Source organism: Artemia franciscana, chromosome 4 (genome assembly GCF_032884065.1).
Source record: "Artemia franciscana chromosome 4, ASM3288406v1, whole genome shotgun sequence".
In the NCBI taxonomy this organism is placed as follows: Eukaryota; Metazoa; Arthropoda; class Branchiopoda; order Anostraca; family Artemiidae; genus Artemia; species Artemia franciscana.
In genome coordinates, this window is record NC_088866.1 from 58961977 (window position 1) to 58983550 (window position 21574).

The 21574-nt window shown below is 34.5% G+C and overlaps 1 long non-coding RNA gene across 6 annotated transcripts in view; it reads right to left on the reverse strand.

Moving 5' to 3' along the window:
• Nucleotides 1–2470: 2470 nt before the first annotated feature.
• The window catches only part of LOC136026670 (uncharacterized), an 85786-nt gene continuing 66682 nt past the window's right edge, over nt 2471–21574 (reverse strand). For all 6 annotated transcript variants that reach the window (XR_010617383.1, XR_010617380.1, XR_010617381.1 and 3 more), the window contains one exon: nt 2471–8291. This is a non-coding gene — a long non-coding RNA (uncharacterized LOC136026670). The remainder of the gene's footprint in view (nt 8292–21574) is intronic.

Below are 21574 nucleotides of genomic sequence, written 5' to 3' on the forward strand. Positions count from 1 at the left end.
AATTGTTAAAGGAGTCTTGACAAAAAGTGTTGACAAGTGTATTCCTTTTTGAGTGAATTCAAGTGTATTTTATGGTTTTTTTATAGTTGTTGATAACCTTTTCCTTTAATTTTTGCTTGTTTACGTTTGCACAACTTAAAAAAAATAAAGTGAGAGGATTTAGAGTCTCTCTAGATTTGATTTCCCTCTCTAGAGTCTTCTATGCACAAATTCTATTCATCTATTTCCAACCCAGACGAAGTTAGTGCTTGTCTTATTGATACACTTTACGATAATAAAAAAGGCTAATCCTCCCGCCAACATAAAACCAGACAATTTGCGAGACCTAAGAATTCTACTCAGTCTCCGCAAAGATCAGTCCATTATTATAACTAAATAAGATAAAAGTAATTCTTTGGTTGTCATGGATATGAAAGATTACGACACAAAAATTTATGTACATCTAAATGACAAAACTACATATAAAACTATAACCCACGATCATACTGATCAGTTTGCTAACAAAATTATAAAAGAATTAAAAGATCTAAAACAAAATAGTAAAATTAATCCACAATTATATAATAAATTTTTCCCCAGAGGCAGTTTTTGTCCAAAATTTTATGGTCTACCAAAATTACATAAGCAAGGCATTCCTTTCAGGCCAATTGTAGCTTGTACGAGAGCCCCAACCTCTAACATTGGAGAGTCCTCAATATAGCAAAGGTCCTCAAAGTAAAAAAACTTTATTGAAAAAATAATTGGGAATTATCCCTAAAACATTTGAGTAGTTTTTTTTTTAATTTTATGAACTATACTTGTATTTTCATTTGCAATCTTTGCAAGAATCCTCATAATCGATTTCACTTTTTTTATTCCAGGGATGGAGAAGGTGCTTTTTCGGAGGCAAAGAGCCTTATGAGTTCTATAGGAATTTCCGATGAAGAACTTAAAGATGCTCATTCACTAATTTTTTTTTAATGGAAGAAATTTTCCACTTCGTGGAAAGGAATATAAAATTAGGTGTCATTTGTGTTAACGAAAACTTGGAATCATTTACGGAGAAAAATAAGCTAGAAACAGTTATTCAAGAATTGAGTTCCAAAGGATTCAAGCTATATTCAAACTATTATGAAACATTTCAGTGACAAGGAATTACGAGATAATCTCAAGATCCAAGACCTTATAGAAGCAATTAGAAGAGCAACAACCAAAGCCACTTTTGTTTATACAAATGGGAATCAGTTGCTAAGTGGAATAGCACAGCAGTTTAAAGAACATACTCCACAAATTATGCCGGAAGGTGGTTACAAAAAATGTATAAAACGGAAGAAATTTTTAAAGAATGCTAGACAAAAAGTGTTGACAAATGTATTCCTTTTTGAATGAATTCAAGTGTTCAGCTATCTACCCTCCAATCTTTTTGTAACTTTAGAAAAACACTAGAAGTTTTAATTTCAGTTTGAAAGAGTCCTCTTCCGATGTTCGAAAACCATTGGTTCGACATGATTACGCATGGGGAAAAACAAAAAATACGCATCTGCGATCTTTCTTCCTGCAAAAAATACACAAACTTGATATTTTGCAGAGGGAAACTTAAAATCACTGGAACTAGCCTTCTCTGATATGTTGAATTGATGGTATTTTTTTTATTAAAATCGCTTGATTTTTTGGGGTTGTTTCCCCGTTTTTCAAAAATCATGCCAATTTTCTTAGATTCTTTGTTTTTGATGCGTAGCATTAAACATACTGATTTTTATATATTTGGGATCAGCATAAAGTCAATTTTGGTATATCTATTGGTGTCAAAATACCGGTTTTTAGTTTTTCCGTCACTATTGAGCCTCGTCAATTCTTACGCTCAGTTCATTGCCATGAAATTCTATTTAGTAATACCATTGACTTCTTTATGTTTAACAAAACCGTGGAGTTCTTAATAATCCTTCATCATATCATATGTATACGTTGTTGTTTTTTCAGTTACTCATCTGGTTCTGTCCAGGCTCTTGTTTCACTAGCAAAAACAATAGTGAAATTGGAGTGGTTCATATTTTTTTGCCAGTTTTTGGACCAGCCTGGCGTGGACAATGTTTCAAGAAGTCTTTCAAGACGTCAAACTGTTGGAAATCATTTGTAGATATGATGGACCGTGCAAGCATAAGTGTTTTCAATCTGATAAAACATTGTTTCTTCTATCATATAACAGTTATTTTCGAAAATAATGTGGCCACAGCTTTGATTGTTGCTAATTTTAAAGCAGTTTATGGTACTGAACTTCATAATTTCATGAATACATTTGTCTTGTTATTACTTAAAATAAAATTTATTAGCTGTGTTAAGAATATTATTGGCTTAAGAATATTATATATTAGCTGAAGATATATATATATATATATATATATATATATATATATATATATATATATATATATATATATATATATATATATATATATATATATATATATATATATATATATATTAGCTTAAGAATATAATATAAACAATGGTCCTTTTACCATCTTGTCTGCCAAAAACGACTATAAATCAGTAGAACACAAGAGATTCTGCAATCAGTTGAATATACCAACAAGATGAATAAATTGGCAATTTTTTAGCTCTTTGTACCTGCCGAAGTTTGAACCTATAGGTTTCAAGGTTTTAAAAAAATTCTATGTAGCAATATCTGGAAAAATTGAAAATGCCCAACCCTTTAATCAGCGTTTTATTGTTAGCCACATGAATAGCCAATTTGTTGACTTGTTTTTACAATCACCTGAAAATTAATGAGATATTTTACCAGGATTGAATTCTTCTACCCACAGTCCTGTTTCTTTATGAACTGCGTACCTTCAGGGGGGAAAAATTATCACACATATGCCCGAAGGAATAAAAAAAAATGTCAAGTTTTGTCGGATATAGAAGAAATGAAGTATGTTTTATTGCAAAAATAAAACATATTAAAGCTTCACTGTCCAGTCTCCATCAACTGATAATCACTTTCTAGGATACAGACATTTTTTGATATTATTGGATGGTCCCAATTGACAAGATTCCAAATTCAAAAATATCTTGAATTGGTAGTAGACTGATTTTTTTTTTTTTTTTTTTTTGCAAAAAAAACATGGAGTTCTGATCAAGGCACAGAAGTGCCTCTGCTCCTTGAGCAAGTTGTATGATTTTTACTTTTACATTTCTGTTTCATATGTAATTCCACTTGTACCAGCCTAGAAGCCTACAAGGTTTTTCTTTCGTATATAGCTTGCATAGTACTCAAAAAGAGTTGCTCACTCTACTAACATTCTGGTAGAAGCAGGAAAAGCTTGCTTTGAAAATGCTGATCTCAATCCAAATCTTCAAGTCTTGCTGACCAACCCCTAAAGAAGTACACTTTGATAACTAATTTGTGCAGTTCTTGCCAATTTTCTTGTGCTAACATTTCTCAAAAGCATTGTTCACCAAATAGATCTTCTGGATACCAATTATACCATTTGTCAATTTATATTTTTCACTCTCAATCACTCCAAAAGGTTTGTGTTGACATTTGGGTCATCAAAATGTAATGCTAATAATTCAGAGATTGACAAACTACTCTTATCAACTGTTCTGAATATTTCCAAACTTAAGTCTTCTGGTGTGGTGTAACTAATAAAGACCATCTTCAAATGTCTTACTACAACTCATCTCATCTTCTATATTTCAAGCCAAGAGACTGTAAGTTGTTTTATAGGGTTAATGAACAATGTGGTTTGAATGGTGTACTTTGTGTTTTTATCTGGCACAATTTCTAGAAGTTTTAGAAGTACAGTGCTATTTAATAACTGTGAAAAGACAGAGCACAGGGGTGACAAACAAAAATGATCAGTTAGTCTCAGGCTACTTTACTATAGCACATAGCTAAAATAGAAAATAACTATTAGAAATAAGAAGGTATTTTTCCTTTCCTTTGGGGTGTGCCCAAATCACGCTCTTGCAAAAATGGATGTGCAGAACATTGCCCTTGTTCTTTTGATGGAAAGTGTGATCTACTTTGCTCATGTGGTGACAACTGCTCAATAAATTCAGATGAAGAATAAAGAAAGGTGAGTTTCTCATGCATGTCTTGCCTGCTATTTTTCTTATATTGAAATGGAAATCATGACTTATCTGAAATTTAATATCCATTAATCAACTAATCACTAAAGTAATCAATGCTTGTTCAGCCTGTCATCTTTAATGTGACTAATCCGAGTATGATGTAGCTTCACATAAAGTTTTCAGTTGGACAGTAGACTACTTTTACCAAAATTCTTCAACTCTCTTTATGAAACTTCTTCTGAATCCTTCTATCTTTTAACAAGCTTTTTTGAGATACTTGTTGAGAACTTTCTTGATTTCTAATCAAACGTTTTCAGGACGTTAATACTGCAAGCCACAGAAGTATAGTCATTTATTCAAGCATTATTTGTGAATTGTAATTACTAAAATAGTTTTTGATTCTATATATTTAAGCAATATATTGAATATGTATCTGTCCTTAACCAGTAAGCGTGTCCGATTTGAAGTTTTTTTTTAGGGGGTGGGGGGAATTATTTCATTGTGGGCATGTTTGATTTCGGCTAGATTTCATTTTTCAAACTACTGAACCTGATAACAACACTTGTTACTGAAGGGAAAGTATTCAATTATATTAGGCGTCAATTCTACCTTAAGCACCGATTTCCAATCGCTGTTCCCGGCATATTCAATTTGATGGGAAGTCCACTTTTGAACCTAGTGTACCTTTTGGGTGAGGGGGGTGTCACATTTTCCAGACCTGGCGCCCGGATTAGTTATTGAATTTGAAAGAATCTTTGAGATCAGTGAAAATGGCTTGACTTCTCTTGTTCTGAGTGGTGAATTGGATCTTGGAAACAATATTCGTGGATATTGTGTAAAGCCAAGAATTCGGTTATGTTTTTGCTGAAGTTTTATTTGTTATCATTTCTCAGCTTTTGGAGTGTCTTGTATATCCTGCACATCACTGTCGGTGCTTATAAATTAGCCAACTTTCTATTCAAAGTTGTTCTGACAAATAATTTACAATGATTAACAATTTTTTCTATTATATGCAAAGTTGAGACGAAAGAAGCCGCGTTTATTTTTTCCAGTAGTCATTTTGCTTAACGTGTTGACTCATCGTCAGAACTATCAGATACTGCAGCTAGCACAACAGCAATATGATCAAATCTGGCCTTCATTAAAACATAATATCTCTATATCAGGCCAAAATTGAAAGAAATAAACTGTTTTTTTAAGATATCTGGGAAATGACATGCTGGCTTTTAGCTTTCCTTCTGGAATAGGGCTTTTGAAGAGCTTAAACGATCCCGCAATGAAAATCTTGCGATTTTAGAAGATTGGCAGAAAGAAACAGAGAAGGACATTAGGAACATTTTACTTGCACAGTTAGAAAAGAATAAGCTGGTGCTAGAGTATCTTGTTTCACAGAAAAATATTGACATGACAAGATGTTACCTTCGCATGATCGGTGGAATCCTTTCGAAAGGAGTTGATGAAATGACAAATCTGGAAGAGCATTGTAAAATTGTCAAAAAGCAATTAGAAGATGTACAAAAAGTTTGAAAGTGCACTAGAATAGAGCAATTTAAGTCATTAATAAATGACTTAAATTCCCTTAATTTAGATCCGAAGATAATTGTTGACAGAATTATAAGCAACGAAAAAATGCAATAATGACAAGCTCATCACACTGATAGTTTCTGGATTTGGAAGAACTGTGAAGTCATGAGTAATTAGTGTGCTTAGAAGGTCCATTTGTCAGGAATTCACGAGGGGGATTTTCCAGTTTTTGTTATGGTTCCAACTGGATTTGCCACTCATAGTATAAAGGGTGTTACCATTCATCGGTGTTTAAGTCTGCCATTTGACCAGCAGAGAACTGCAAAGTATGCATCGTTATCCACCAAACAATTGCTGATAATTAAGAGAAAAACTTGGACGAAAACGAATTTTCATTATAGATGAAATAAGCAAGGTTTCGTCTCTGATTCTTATGTATATTCATTTGCAATGGACGTGATTAAATCTAATAGTTTCCAAATGGGAAATTCCAACTTTGTTCTCTTTGGATATTTTCTTCAATTAAGGCCCGTGTCAGTAAATCCACCTTTTATTCCTCTTACTCGTCTAGAGATTCGAAATAGACTTGAATCCATGGGATCTTTTAATCTATAGTAAGAATTTCAGTATAATAAGCTGACAGTCAACATGAAGCAAAGGAAGGACAAGCACTATGCAGATACTCTTGCAAACATAAGGGTTGGAATTTGTGAAGAACAGTATCTCCGGTGTCTTTCAACATGAAAATTTGGATGTAAGTCGCGAGCCACCTCAGAAAAAACTACAAAATTATATTGTCATTTGTTTAAGGAGGGCAAAGTGCCGGTTACTTTGATGCCCACAAACAACAAATTTAGACAAATAAACAACACACTGCTAAAGGAAACGAGCTCAAAACATCTTAAACTGACTGCCATTGATTTTCTTTCTTTTGTGGCAGGAAATAAAAGGATTGAAGAAGCACTAAATAGTGAACCGAATGTAAGAAAGTAAAAGAAGGAACTCCGTAGAATAATTAAATGTTTGTTTGTAAGGAATTCATTCGACAGAGGAAGGAAATGTTCTGGTGTGGTACATGAGGAAGGAATGGATGGAAGTTATATTAAATGATAAGCTATATGGGGCTTAAGGAGTTGGGAGAGTTATCGAGTGCATAAGGACCATTTTCTGTAGTCTAGTTGCTTATTAATTTTGAATAAAATATATTTATTCACTAGAGATACTCCTTTGTCCATCTGCATCTTGAATATGCTCCTCCTGTTGGGCACCAACAAATTTAATAAAAAATCCAATCAAATTAATTTTATTCAAAGAATAGCCTCTTCACCTCAAGATATGCTGCTTGACTTTAAGATAAGCTGCTTGACTTCAAGATACGAAAAGAAGTGTCCCTTGTGTCAGGGAGAAAATTATCAAAAAATGATTCCTCCTTTTTACGCTTGTACTGACCCCTTTTCAAGTTTACAGCCTTTTCTTTTTCATGAAAGAAATTATTTCCCCCATATAATATGACCCAAAATTTAAATAGGTGTTCTCAAACTTTTTGTTGATTGTTTTTATTAAATAACGTTACATTCCCTTGCCTGTTTTACATAAAGAAGCGTTTATAAGCCTTTTATATGTTGTTCTGGTTTAGGTTTTACTTCTGAATAATAATTCGGCTCATCCAAGCTTGTGAGTTATATCTAAAATAAATTTTATCTTGACGTTTGCATTTGCTTAAATCTTCTTTTTAGTTAAAGAAGAAATCTTAAACATTTGAAAATTTGAAGCCTAAGCAAAGTTACATTATTCTGCTTTAACTAATCGACTATCTATAGATGAACAAACACGTAATCAAATTTTAAAATTGCCACTAATATACCAATTTAGCTTATGCTTCCTTTAAATTCCCCTTCTTAAAAATTTCCTTTAAACTTCTATCAGCAAAAAGAAATTTCTATATAATTTTCCTGACTGAAAGACAAAGAACGAGTTCACATAAACGATTACGCTAGTAATTGCAAATTCCCAAGAACTATTATACTAGTTGTTTTACATTTTAGTTTTAATGGGCGGCTTTTGAGATTTCCATTCGTTAGAGAAATCTAACGAAGGTAGGTCAAGGGTCTGGAAATCATATAGCGCCAGATAACTTAAGGATAAACGGCAAATTCACCCTTTTTCCGATATTAGGATTTAACTCAAAAATAGCTTGTACAAATTTGTCCTCAGTCTGTAAGTAAGAAAAATTTCCTAAATACATAATTCTAAGTAAGAAATATTTGTTAAACACCCATAACACCAAAATTGGTAGCCTCTCCCTAATCCCTAGTATAAATCCAAAAGAAAAGACTCCTTAGAGGGAAAATAGCACAGAACGATGCTAACAACTGCAAATAGTATGCTAAAATAGAAATAGACAATTGCCAGACGACGATATTTAATTTAGTTTCAGCCTTCAATCAAGTTTCCAAAAATTTCATACCTCTGTTTATATCCAAGAGACCCAATATTCCTCAACCGTTATCAAAGAAATAATGCAAATTTGTTTTCCAGATTAATGGCTATTACCTTGTATTCTATTTTGTCAGCCATTGGTACCACATTGGATGTCGCCGAGTCTCTTCTTCTCTCTTAAATAACATCCAACTACCATTTCCAACTTCTATTGACATTGTTCTTCTTTTTTAAAGTTGTGCTTTTTGTACAGTACGGTGAGAATTCTGCGCCTAAAAAGGTACATAATTTATGTGAAGTAAACAGACACATTTTCCTACATAACACCGTACTTTGGTATGGCAATCAGCAAATCAGTATCTATTTATCAACAGATGAAACACAATTCCGAAATGGTGAGCAGGGGAAATGGGCTGGCACGTGTGCAGGGGGTGGGGTCAAGCCTCCTCGACCCCGAAAACCCCAAATTTGTGTATATTTTTACATGTTTTTCTGATACATCTCACAGAACAAGGAATTTGAAGGATTTGATGGACCCGCGAAACACATTCCTGCGTACGTGCCTGGGCAGGGGAATTCAATCCCACCATCCTTTCACCAAAAAACGTAGTTTTTTATTGTTTGACTATAGACCACTAAGATCGTTTCGCAACAAAAGACTCGAAACAAAACTTGAAATATATCTAACCGAGAAGACAAACAAAAATAAAGTACTAAAAGCGAATCAAGAATAAAAATAGTCGAAATTAACCACAGCTGCTTTAAAAATGTAGAGTACGCAAAGTAAGCAAGAAGATATAATTCAGTGTTTTATTTAGATAGTACTAAGAGGATTATCCGAACCAGTGCTTCTACTATGTCGGATTTTTCTGATATTGTCGGATTTTTGGCCCTCGTCGGAAAAAAATAGTAGTATCGGACTTCGAAATTTTTTCGGATTTTCAATAAGGAACAGATATGTTTCCTATTCTGAATGGTTCATTTTTTTTTTTTTTTTTTTTTTTTTTTTTTTATTATCATTACTAGAGAAGGATTTTCAAACTAGCAACATTCGTGTGCCGTTCTGTTAGTGATTTTCAAAAGCCTCTTACCACTAGTTTGAGACAGGCAAAACTTTTGAAAATTCACACATGTTTTTGCTGCTGCTACCAATTTGAGATTTTAGGAAAGTTAAAGTAAGACTTTTTGCCAGGAGAGGATTAGAAAGGAATGATCAAATAACTTGTTTTGCTATTGTCAACAAAGTAAAGGAGAGCTAGGCTAGTATGGTTCTACTATGGCTACTCGCAGCCACAGGTCCAAAATGTTGAAAAATCTGAAGGAATAGCCCAGCAAAAAGAAAAAAGCAATTGGGTCTGGGCCGTTTTATGTAGAGTACAGTAATAAAAGATTGATAAACCTGTACCTCTCTTTGAAGTAAAAATTTCATTTTAATAGAGATTAGGCTGCAGCAGACATATTACTTAAAATTGAGGCTGTGAAGCACAAAGAACCATCATAGCTCTCCTGTAACCTACTGCACTATGGCCAATCAGAATTAAACAGATTATGGGCCAAGCAGGATACGGTGTCTGGTACGGAGTATTGAGCCTGTAATAGGGTAGCCACATAAACACCTAGTGGCACAAATTAGCCATTTTTTGTGAAAAAACATAATTGCTGTGAGTTTTTCTTTTCAGTTTTACTTATCTAAAACATCTCTAAAGAATATTTTAAAATACAATTGCATTCAGGACAAAATTGTGTGTTTTATAAGGCCATCAGTATGATGTCCTAGCTATTTAATATTATTTCTTAATTTTCAATGTAAATTTAGATGTAAAAAAAAGCAGCTCGTCCCCTGAGAGCGGTTTTGTCGTAACTAAGGTTTTCAAAATTCCGAGAAAACTTACTTTGAAAATTTCACCTTTGCTGGAACTTGCACGGTACAACCAATTTTTTTCACAAATACATCACAAAAAAAGAGAAAAAATAACTAGGAAGGTCTCCCGAATATGAGATGGAAAAGCTGAAGATTTCATTGTCAAAACTTGGAATGAAATATAGATATGACAATCCGACCTTACCGAAATTCTAGTAAACTTAGATATGACAAAATGGTCAGGGCTGCCTATTCTTTTCACCATGAAGATACGACAAACGAGTTCGGATGCAGCAATAGTATTTGAAAAGTATAAAAATTTAAAAAAACGTCAGAAACGTTCATTTTTTGTTGAGTTTCTTTGCTGGCCGCCGTTTTGCTTCAATGGAATCCTCCTCTGGACATGGATTTCGCGCAGACGGAGAGGCTTCCAAATCCTCCTTGGCCTTGTAGTACTGTTCAATCTTGGTTTCAAAATACTTCTGGTCTTGGTTGGGGATGAACTTCAGGAGATACAGTTTGGATAACTGTATTTGGATAACTGAATAGATAAATTTATTTATTTATTGAAGAATTAACGACGCTTCTTTTGACTACTAAGGTCCCTGCGTCGGCCCTGCAGTGCATTCTGTATAGATAAAGTTTGGGCAAAACAACATGTTCAACAACACGGACAGCCGAAGTGTTGGGGTACTTTTTAACCGAAGTACGTTCTTGTGATATAGTAGCCCTTTGCAAGTTTCCAGAGAAAAGTTTTGAACCAAACTCTCTTAGCGTTATCCTGACGGAACTCAAGTTGTTTTACCTTTGAATATGGTACCAACGAATACTTGTACAGCTTTGCTGGCTTCTGGAAGTCAAAGAACTTTGACTTGGTCATTTGCAAGACATTAAAAGGACGCATCTTTCTTACTTTCAGTAACTTCCTCACTAGATCTAGTGGAGAAAACAAATCAAGGTGCTTTCGCCCCCGCTCAATAGTGCAATGTACAGCATCAACTTCCTGTATAGTCAAATGACCTGGTTCACAATACTTCATAGCCACTTTTTCTATGCGTGGAAATTCTCTTAGAGCATCCTGGATGTTGAAGCTTATAATTGAGTTTCGGTTCTGGGACACGCAGGAGTCCGACCAAGTAATTAACTGACAGATATCAGGGTAATTATCAAGAACTTTTCCCAGTATGGCCACTAGTCCACTATCTATTTCGTTAGCTCCACGTCCAGCCTCAAACTCGGACCAAATGCAACAGTATACCTCATTAATTTTTTCTTCTCCAATCCTTCTCTGGAATGAAAGAATTGCCGTGAGGCTGAATGTAGTAATCTTCCTTTTATAGAAAAATGAAGAAACATTACCCCGGGGCAGCGGAAAAAATTATCCAGTCAAAACAAAGGAGAGGAATAGATAGGTTTGACCTGCCCACGTCAAGTTCAATCTTGGTCTCAATTTTACTTTTCGCGTGAGCCTCATACTTGTCTTTTATTTCCTGATCCATTTCAGTTCTGTTTTCTTCACTTACACGTTTTTCCTTGCATACATCACATCGATCTGTTTTCGGAATATAAAATGATAAATTAAACTGTGTGTTCAAGATCTCACGATACTTGAACTCATTAACATCATTCCTTGCAAGTTCTCTGCAGTATTCCTGATACAGTTAAAACATTTTGCGAAAGTTTAGATTTGCCTCCAAGAGTCTTCTGGTAGACTTAGCTGGAGTATAATGCGATTCAACGCTAGAGAAAGATTCAATATGTTTATCACTAGTTCAATGTCCTCGTTACTAGTTTCATTTTCAGGTACCTGTACTGCCTTTGGATTTGGCACTCCTGTTGTAGCAACATTTGAATGTGCGTAATAAACTCTTCCCTCTGAAATATCAAGAGTAGCCAAATAAATTTCTTGCAAATCCGGACTGTTTACGTTTTAACGACAAAATAATATCGCAGTGTGCAACTCCTGTGCGTCTCCGCTTTCTTCTTGGTTTTAGTCTTGGTTGGAACGGTCTTAGTTGTTTTCAAGTAAATTATTTTCTTCATATCCTTACTTAGTCTCCAGAAATCGCCAAAAATCTTTTGTCTCTCTTCAGAAGCAATAGTCTGACTGCAATTAACCCAACTTCAACTTACGATTAACCCAACTTCACTTGTTGAGCGTTTGCCGTACAATATATATGTACTCAAATGAATCCCAATATCTTGTTCAGATGACTTTAGGGAAAAGGGGGCTTGGGTGGAGGCTAGTTTCTCTCCAATATCTTTGGTCACTTAAAAAAGGTTTAGTGCTGCTCCTTAATCTGGAATAATTAAGTTAAGGAAATCTGGAGTAGCCAGATTTCCTGGAATTAAACGAAAGAAAAAAGCAACATTAAAACTTAAAACGAACAAAATCTTATGTATATTAGGGGGGTTACTTCTCCAAACCACCTCGCTCTTAACAAAAAAACTGAAATTATGTCCCAATTCTCTGACCCAACCTCAACTTTTCATCTTCACTTATTCCTAGCCTTAGTGCCTTAGTTTTCTTAACATTAATTTTTAGACCTATTCTAGCACCCTGACATCGCAAAACCCCTAACAGTTCATCTATTTTGCTCACACTTTCATCAAGGTTGCTTAAATCATCAGCATAATAGCCCCCTCAAATACGTAATAATTTCTGTTCGTTTTAAATTTTAATGTTGCTCCGTACTTTCAGTTGAAAAAAAATTTGTTTTTTATTTAATTGCTTCAAAAATATAAATAAATGTAACATCAGTTTAATATACACATAGTGATATTTATCTCTTAAAATCGTAATAATTCTGTATTTTTTAGTTATAAAAGTGAAACCAATAAAAAGAATTTCAGTAAAGTGCAAATTATGTTCTTTCCTTGAGAAGGCATAGGAATTGTGACCCCCTATTCATGTTAATTTCTGCTGATTTTGAGTTTGACTCGTTTGATTATTGTAATTAAATAAATAAAAACAAGTTTTTTTCCAACTGAAAGTAAGGAGCAACATTAAAACTTAAAAGGAACAGCGAAACTTAAACGAACATCCATTCAATAAGTGAGTTTCCTTGTTGTTCAAAAGGGGGGGATTGCAATTTTTCGAATCGGGCTTCCAAAATTCCATTTGTGTATTTTCATATCCATCCTACTACATTTTCAAATGGTTTCAAGCGCTTTTTTTAAGAATCTATTTAAATTTGTCTTTAAAATGACCTTTTTTCAATTACGAGCAATGGTAATAATAGTTACTATTTCTCACTGAGCTACAAATGGCGATTTTGAAATACCATTTTTAAAAAGATTGTTTTTTTTATTACTATGGGCCATGGGTTGCTCTATAATTTTGTAGCTATTACTGCAACCGAACACTGGCTTTTTGCCACTGTGCATATTCAAGTTTCTATTTCATTGAATTTGTTTACGCCGTTTTCATCAGTTGGGAGGTGTATACCCCAATCTAAGTGTTAATCCTCCCACGATGTTTCCCCCGGGAATTATTACCCCCCCCCCCGAGGAAAATACCCCCGTGGAAAATACTTCCCCCAGGGAATACACCCCGCTGAAAATAACCCCTTCGCAAAATATTCTCCCCCCAAAATATACACCCCGTTGAAAATACCCCCCCCCCCAAAAAAAAAAATAGCCCCACGGAAAATATTCCTCGGATAAATATCCCCCCCCTGGAAAATGCCCCCAACAGGAAACAAGGCGTTCCAAATTTGAGAATTTTATTTGAGCTTTGTTTTTATTTTCTGTAGGAGGAAGGATTTTGTTACTTGTGTATTATACGCCACTCACTCAAGTTTACGCTGCTTAAAACTCGAGAAAAACACGGTTTCTTCGTTAATTTCTTTCAGTTTAGCATGAGAAAAAACGAAGACAAGTGACAGAATACAAGGAAAATAAATAATTTGCACTATATATTTGCACACAAGGGGAGGGGGGGGAGTTTGGCAGGAGTATAATGTGATTCAACGCACGAGAAAGATTCAATATGCTTTATCACTAGTTCAATGTCCTCGCTAATAGTTTCATTTTCAGGTACCTGTACTGCCTTTGGATTTGGCACTCCTGTTGTAGCAACATTTGAATGTGCGTAATAAACTCTTCCCTCTAAAATATCAAGAGTAGCCAAGTAAAATTTCTTGCAAATCCGGACTGTTTTCGTTTTAACGACAAAATAATATCGCAGTGTGCAACTCCTGTGCGTCTCCGCTTTCTTCTTGGTTTTAGTCTTAGTTGGAACGGTCTTAGTTGTTTTCAAGTAAATTATTTTCTTCATATCCTTACTTAGTCTCCAGAAATCACCAAAAATCTTTTGTCTCTCTTCAGAAGCAATAGTCCGACTGCAATTAACCCAACTTCAACTTAGGATTAACCCAACATCACTTGTTGAGCGTTTGCCGTACAATATATATGTACTCAAATGAATCCCAATATCTTGTTCAGATGACTTTAGGGAAAAGGGGGCTTGGGTGGAGGCTAGTTTCTCTCCAATATCTTTGGTCACTTAAAAGAGGTTTAATGCTGCTCCTTAATCTGGAATAATTAAGTTAAGGAAATCTGGAGTAGCCAGATTTCCTGGAATTAAACGAAAGAAAAAAGCAACATTAAAACTTAAAACGAACAAAATCTTATGTATATTAGGGGGGTTACTCCTCCAAACCACCTCACTCTTCACAAAAAAACTAAAATTATGTCCCAATTCTCTGACCCAACCTCAACTTTTCATCTTCACTTATTCCTAGCCTTAGTGCCTTAGTTTTCTTAACATTAATTTTTAGACCTATTCTAGAACCGTGACATCGCAAAACCCCTAACAGTTCATCTATTTTGCTCACACTTTCATCAAGGATGCTTAAATCATCAGCATAATAGCCCCCTCAAATACGTAATAATTTCTGTTCGTTTTAAATTTTAATGTTGCTCCGTACTTTCAGTTGAAAAAAAATTAGTTTTTTATTTAATTGCTTCAAAAAATATAAATAAATGTAACATCAGTTTAATATACACATACTGATATTTATCTCTTAAAATCGTATTAATTCTGTATTTATTAGTTATAAAAGTGAAACCAATAAAAAGAATTTCAGTAAAGCGCAAATTATGTTCTTTCCTTGAGAAGGCATAGGAATTGTGACCCCCTATTCATGTTAATTTCTGCTGATTTTGAGTTTGACTCGTTTGATTATTGTAATTAAATAAATAAAAACAAGTTTTTTTTCCAACTGAAAGTAAGGAGCAACACTAAAACTTAAAAGGAACAGCGAAACTTGAAACGAAACTTAAACGAACATCCATTCAATAAGTGAGTTTCCTTGTTGTTCAAAAGGGGGGATTGCAATTTTTCGAATCGGGCTTCCACAATTCCATTTATGTATTTTTCATATCCATCCTACTACATTTTCAAATGGCTTCAAACGCTTTTTTTAAGAATCTATTTAAATTTGTCTTTAAAATGACCTTTTTTCAATTACAAGCAATGGTAATAATAGTTACTATTTCTCACTGAGCTACAAATGGCGATTTTGAAATACCATTTTTAAAAAGATTTTTTTTTTTTATTACTATGGGCCATGGGTTGCTCTATAATTTTGTAGCTATTACTGCAGCCGAAGACTGGCTTTTTGCCACTGTGCATATTCAAGTTTCTATTTCATTGAATTTGTTTACGCCGTTTTCATCAGTTGGGAGGTGTATACCCCAATCTAAGTGTTAATCCTCCCACAGTGTTTCCCCCGGGAATTATTATCCCCCTCCCCGAGGAAAATACCCCCGTGGAAAATACTTCCCCCAGGGAATACACCCCGCTAAAAATAACCCCTTCGCAAAATATCCTCCCCCCAAAATATACACCCCGTTGAAAATACCCCCCCCCCCCCCAGAAAATAGCCCCACGGAAAATATTCCTCGGATAAATATCCCCCCTCTGGAAAATGCCCCCAACGGGAAACAAGGCATTCCAAATTTGAGAATTTTATTTGAGCTTTGTTTTTATTTTCTGTAGGAGGAAGGATTTTGTTACTTGTGTATTATACGCCACTCGCTCAAGTTTACGCTGCTTAAAACTCGAGAAAAACACGGTTTCTTCGTTAATTTCTTTCAGTTTAGCGTGAGACAAAACGAAGACAAGTGACAGAATATAAGGGAAATATATAATTTGCGCTATATATTTGCATACAAGGGGAGGGGGAAGTTTTTGGACTGTTAATTTCTTATTTCATAATACGCAGAATATGTGTACCTACCACATTTTGCAAGCACGCCCACTCTTTTTTCTTCCCCGCCTCCGAAATGTGCAAATATAAAGCCCAAACCTTTTCTTAAAGAGACGGAAAAACTATTGAAGAAACCGGATCAATCTTGAGGTTTACACATTTCCCGATATTTTTTGAAGACGATCAGAATTTAAATTAAAAAAAGCAGGTTTTCAACTCAAAGTAAGGAGCAACATCAAAACTTAAAATGAACAGAAATTATTATGTATACGAAAGGGGTTGCTTTCTGCTCCCTCTTTATGCTGAAATTTTTTTAGAATTTTAAAACAAAGCATATTATTCCAATTAAACGGCCATTGTGTTTCAGGAATTGTTCTTAAGGAATTGGGACAAATTGTCAAAGTTTAGAGTTTAGCTTCAGTTAAAACCTTGAATAAAAACTTTAAGAGCTCAACAAATTCAACATTCCCACTTCTTATGTTCCGTTTTCATGATAATAACAGTATGCCCTTTGGCGTTCGAAATCTTAGAAAATAGTTCCCATTGGCCCAAGGGCCACTTCTTAAGGCTCGTTTTCATGAGATAAACCAAAATTCAAATAATGCATTAAATTAAATCTTAATAAGGCAAATTTGTCTGAAAGCCACCACCCTTAAGTTCTCTCCAGATTTTGTCTTGCGAACATAAGACAATAACTAGTTTTCGTGGTCTATATACCAGACAATATTATTTTCGGCTCGGTGGGAAACCACAATATAGCTATATTTTAATTAAAGTTACTTATGCGTTATATAATACACATTAGAGAGGTGAGGTTTGGGAAATGCTAATGAAATAAAATGAAAATACAATAGGCCTACTCTAGTAACAAAATTATGAAAACTACAACGAAGAATTATGGAAAGGGGGCCGCCCAGAAAGCAGTATATTAAATACGTAGCCTAAAACCAACTAAATATTTAATGAAAATATATGTACAAAGTAGTTTCCCACCAAGCCGAAGCAAATTGTCTGGTATAAATACCGTAAAAACCAGGTATTGTCTCATGTTCACGATAAAAGTTCTCGAGTGTGTATTATATGATATAAAGTACCTAATTAAATATTTAGTTGGAATTTTGGTTAGGCTAAGGTAGTTTAGGACGTATTTAATATAGCCTAATGCAGCCTTGGCGGTCCCCTTCCATTATTCTTTGGTGTAGTTTCCATAGTTTTGTCACTTAACGATTATATTTTCATCATGTTTTGGTAAATTTCATTATGATTAACCTAACTTCAAGTCTTGAGTATGGTGGCGATAAGACAAAAGTACCCTTATTAAAAATAAATATTCAGAAGATTCTCGATTTTCCCAATTAATTCGTGAGCTATGCTACAAAAAACAACAAACGTGAGAGTCGATACACTTTTTAACATTGATTCCAATAAAATGCACCTCCCTCACCCTTCAATGTGTCCAGATGGAGCTCTAGGCTACACAAAAACTATCAATTTTGTTAGTCTGGCAATTAATGTTCTTACCGGTTACTTCCATGTTGACAGTTGGGTCACCGGTGTAACATTAAATCAGGGTTTTCTTATAAAGAAAACAACTCAAAATGCACTCTGTGACAGAATACACGACGAATCAATCAGATAAAACCACTGGAAAAAGCACCACAGACTTACAGGTCGGAACAGAAGTGCATTATGGCCAAATGTATGGGACCTAACTGAATATTTGCATATTAGGAAGAGGAAGGGGTTAGCTGGGAGCAGAGCCGTTCCTAAGGGTCGGGTGATCCTGAGAAAAAATAATTACAGCACCCCCACTCCCGACTCAAATATAAGCCCCCCCAACCACACCCAACACCACCCCCAAAACCCATCAAACAAATATGAGTTAATTACGCATGCTGGTTATACAGTATAGACACATGGAGAGTAACACTAACAGAAAGACAAAAAGACATAAGGCATATTATGATGCTTCCTTCCAATGTAATCAAGTCTAATCAATCTTGATTACAACAGTAATCAAGTAGTGTGTTCGAATTGTCCATGTTTCTTTTGTACAAAGGAGGAGGGTATTTGAGGCAGCCTTTGTGTTCATTTTTAGATGAAGAAATTACAAAAGCTGTAACAAACAAACACATGAAAAATTTTAACCTGATCTCATGTTTAGCGTTAGTCAACAGGGGAGAAACTGGTTTCACAAAAAGGATATTAAAGAAAAACCTGGGGATGAATGCTACAACATTTACAGTGACAAGGCAGCATCCATCTAGTTCTTCGCAAAATAGTTTTTTTTAAATTCTACAAATAAAGAAACTTTTACAGTAAAGTACAGCTACATTAAATAAAAAAAAAGTGCATAAATAAAGTTCAACAACAATTTAAGCTTTACATCAAAATAAATCATGCACTACATTTTTATTGCAATTCGTATTTTTTATTTGTCATAATATGAAAATAAAATTAAATCATCAAATTAAGCAAAATTACTGAGAATAATAAGCAATGTAGATCAATAGTTTATTATATATTGATATCTGTTCTTGAAAGCTCAGGCAATTTTGGATTTATGAGCCGTATGAAAGGAAAAATGTTTAAGATATATCCAGTTTTCGGTATATTGCAAATTTTGCCAATGTATCTTTTTTTATACTTGATATGCATAGTAGCTTTGATGTTGTCCAACAACATCTTCGCAATTACCTGAAAGTTTCTACTTAATACTCTTAGAAGTTCCTGAGATATACCAAACACTCTTTTTCGAAAACCCGGATAAATATAGTAAATTAATGGTGAGCTTTCCTTTCTGATAAACAAACTAATTAGAAAATTACACTAGAATGCTAAAGGAACATTTTGCAAAAGCAACATCCAAATAATCTCAAATATATCATATTCTATTTCTTACATTATCCATATAATCAATATTCTATCTACCGAATTATATGTTTCGCAATATGTTTTTCTTTTCTTTGGATTGAAGTTGTATGAATCAAGATAAAATCCAATATAGTATAAAAGAATTTGACACACAAAATATTGGTCTTTGTAGACATTACTATTTTGAAAAAAAATATGGATAGAATTATATATTTCTAAAGAATTAAAATGTGTCACCAATTTTAGATTTTCCCATTGTTTGACAATAATGAATCCCACAATAACCTTGCATTCCCCCAAAACAAAATTTACAGCCCTTTCCCCTAAGATCTAGGGGGCGAGGGGGGAGTGTCATCCTCTTCCAAACTTGATAAAAATGCCCCTTCAAAAATAACCTTATATACCCTCAGGACACAACTTACGACCCTTGCCCCCAAATTCCAGAGGTCTGTTGGGCTCTGATCACTTTCGAGTCTTAAAAAGAAATCTAGAATTTTCCATATCAAATCAGACTTTTTCAAATTTGATGTGACCACCCCATCCAAAATAATCTTACATATCCCAAGAGCACAACTTAAAACTCTCCCCCAAAGTCGGAAGCTCTGTCAATCCAAGAGTCATTGTCATAAAACATATAGCTGGGGCAAGCAGGACAGTAAAACTCCAATAAATTTGAACTCTAAACAAATAAATCTTAGAATTTCCAATCAAATGAGCCTCCTCCTAAATTGATAGAACAACCCCATCCACAATAGCCTTATATGCCCCAGGACACAACTTATAACCCTTTCCCAAAGCTTAGGAGAGTATGTCAACCCCAGAGGCATTGTTATATAAGACGTCGATTTCATTTAACAAAGGGCTATCTCAAAATTTTGCCCAGATACATTTCGGAGGAAAAGCCGTTAGGGGGAATAGTTTTTTTCTGATCACTATTATACAACTAGAAAATTCAAATCAAATGAGCATCTATGAAAGTTGATATGACCACCCCATCAAAAATAACTATATGCCCTTAGGTCACAACTTGCAACTCTTGCCCTAGCTTTTGGGAACTATGTCAGCCCCAAAGGCAATTTTATATGACAAGGATTATTTTGAACAAATTCACTATCGCAAATTTCAATTGGATATACTTGGAAAAAGAGGGCATGGAGGGGATGTTGCCCTCCAATCACTATTGACTCATACGATAGGGAACTAGAACTTTCGATTGCTTGACCACCCCTTCTGAAATAAACTAATATACCCCTATGGCAAAATTTACAGATCTTTCCCGTAAGCTCTGGGGGACAGTGTTAACCCCAGAGGCACTGTTATATGACAAGTGGACGATTTTTAACAAAAAAAATCTATCTCAAAATTTTTATCAGATGTACTTGGGGGAAGGGATGTTAAGGGCTAGTTCCCCTTTAATAAATTTAAAAAGAAAACTTTTAATATCAAATCAGACGCTTCCAAAGTATATATGACCACCCCTTCAAAAATAAGCTTATATACCCCCTAGGGACAACTTACAACCATAGTCCCCAAGCTACAGGGGCCTATTGCCCCCAATCACTTTTGACTCTTAAAAAGAAAACTAGAATTTTAAATTATCAGTAATATGGGTATCATCCAAAGTTGACATGACCAACTCTTCCGAGTAACTCTATTGGCTCCCAGGTCACAACTGGCAACCCTATCTCCTAAGCTGTGGTGGGGGCTTTGTTAGCCCAAGAGGCATGTTTATATGACACATAGACAATTTGCGGGAAGGAGGGCAAGGGTGCCTGTAACCCTCCAATAAATTTTAACTCTAAAAAATTAAACCGGAATAATTATATTTAACTGTAGCTTAAATATAAAACATTTCAAACTCCTTTTTTTTTACAAGGGATCAGACGAACAGCAAAACAATCAAAAGTCGCAGACTTCTTCATATGTTGTGCAAATTTTTTTTCCTTTTTAATTCTATGTGTTTTCTGATTTTTAAGACAAAATTGAGTAATCAAGTGCAATATAAAAGAGAAAAGTGTGGATGTTGCTAAACCGTGGTACGCCTCAACCTCCTGTTCCACTTAAAGATTATTCTAGCAAAACTTTTCATCGATCTATCTTTTGTCTGTGGAGTATTCGGGTTTCTTCTTGCAAAAATCAGATACAGCAAAAAATGGAAAGTCAAGTTTATCATTGGTAAAATATTTATCCTGAAAAATGAATCGAATAAAAATTATTACATATACAAGAGCTACTCTCCATGTAGGGTTATTAGTCAGATTTTTAACACATTAAAAAATTTTTTTTGCGAATATTCATCAGAGTCACTCATTTTAAAATGGATAAATTCGAGGCTAATTAACACAATCAGTACTAGAATGGATTAAACTATAGAAAAAAAAACCGAAAACTATGTTATTAAAGCAATAAATGGGCTTATCAGGAGAAGGGAGTACACTGTCAGGGTAAGAAGTTTTATTTTGAAAACGAACATAGACTAAGTGATTCATTAACCACAAAAACGACTTTACAACTACCCCCCCCCCCTAGTGTGCAAATATATACCCTGAATTGTATTTATGCAATAGATTCGGAGATTGACCTTAACACAATCGGTACTAGAACG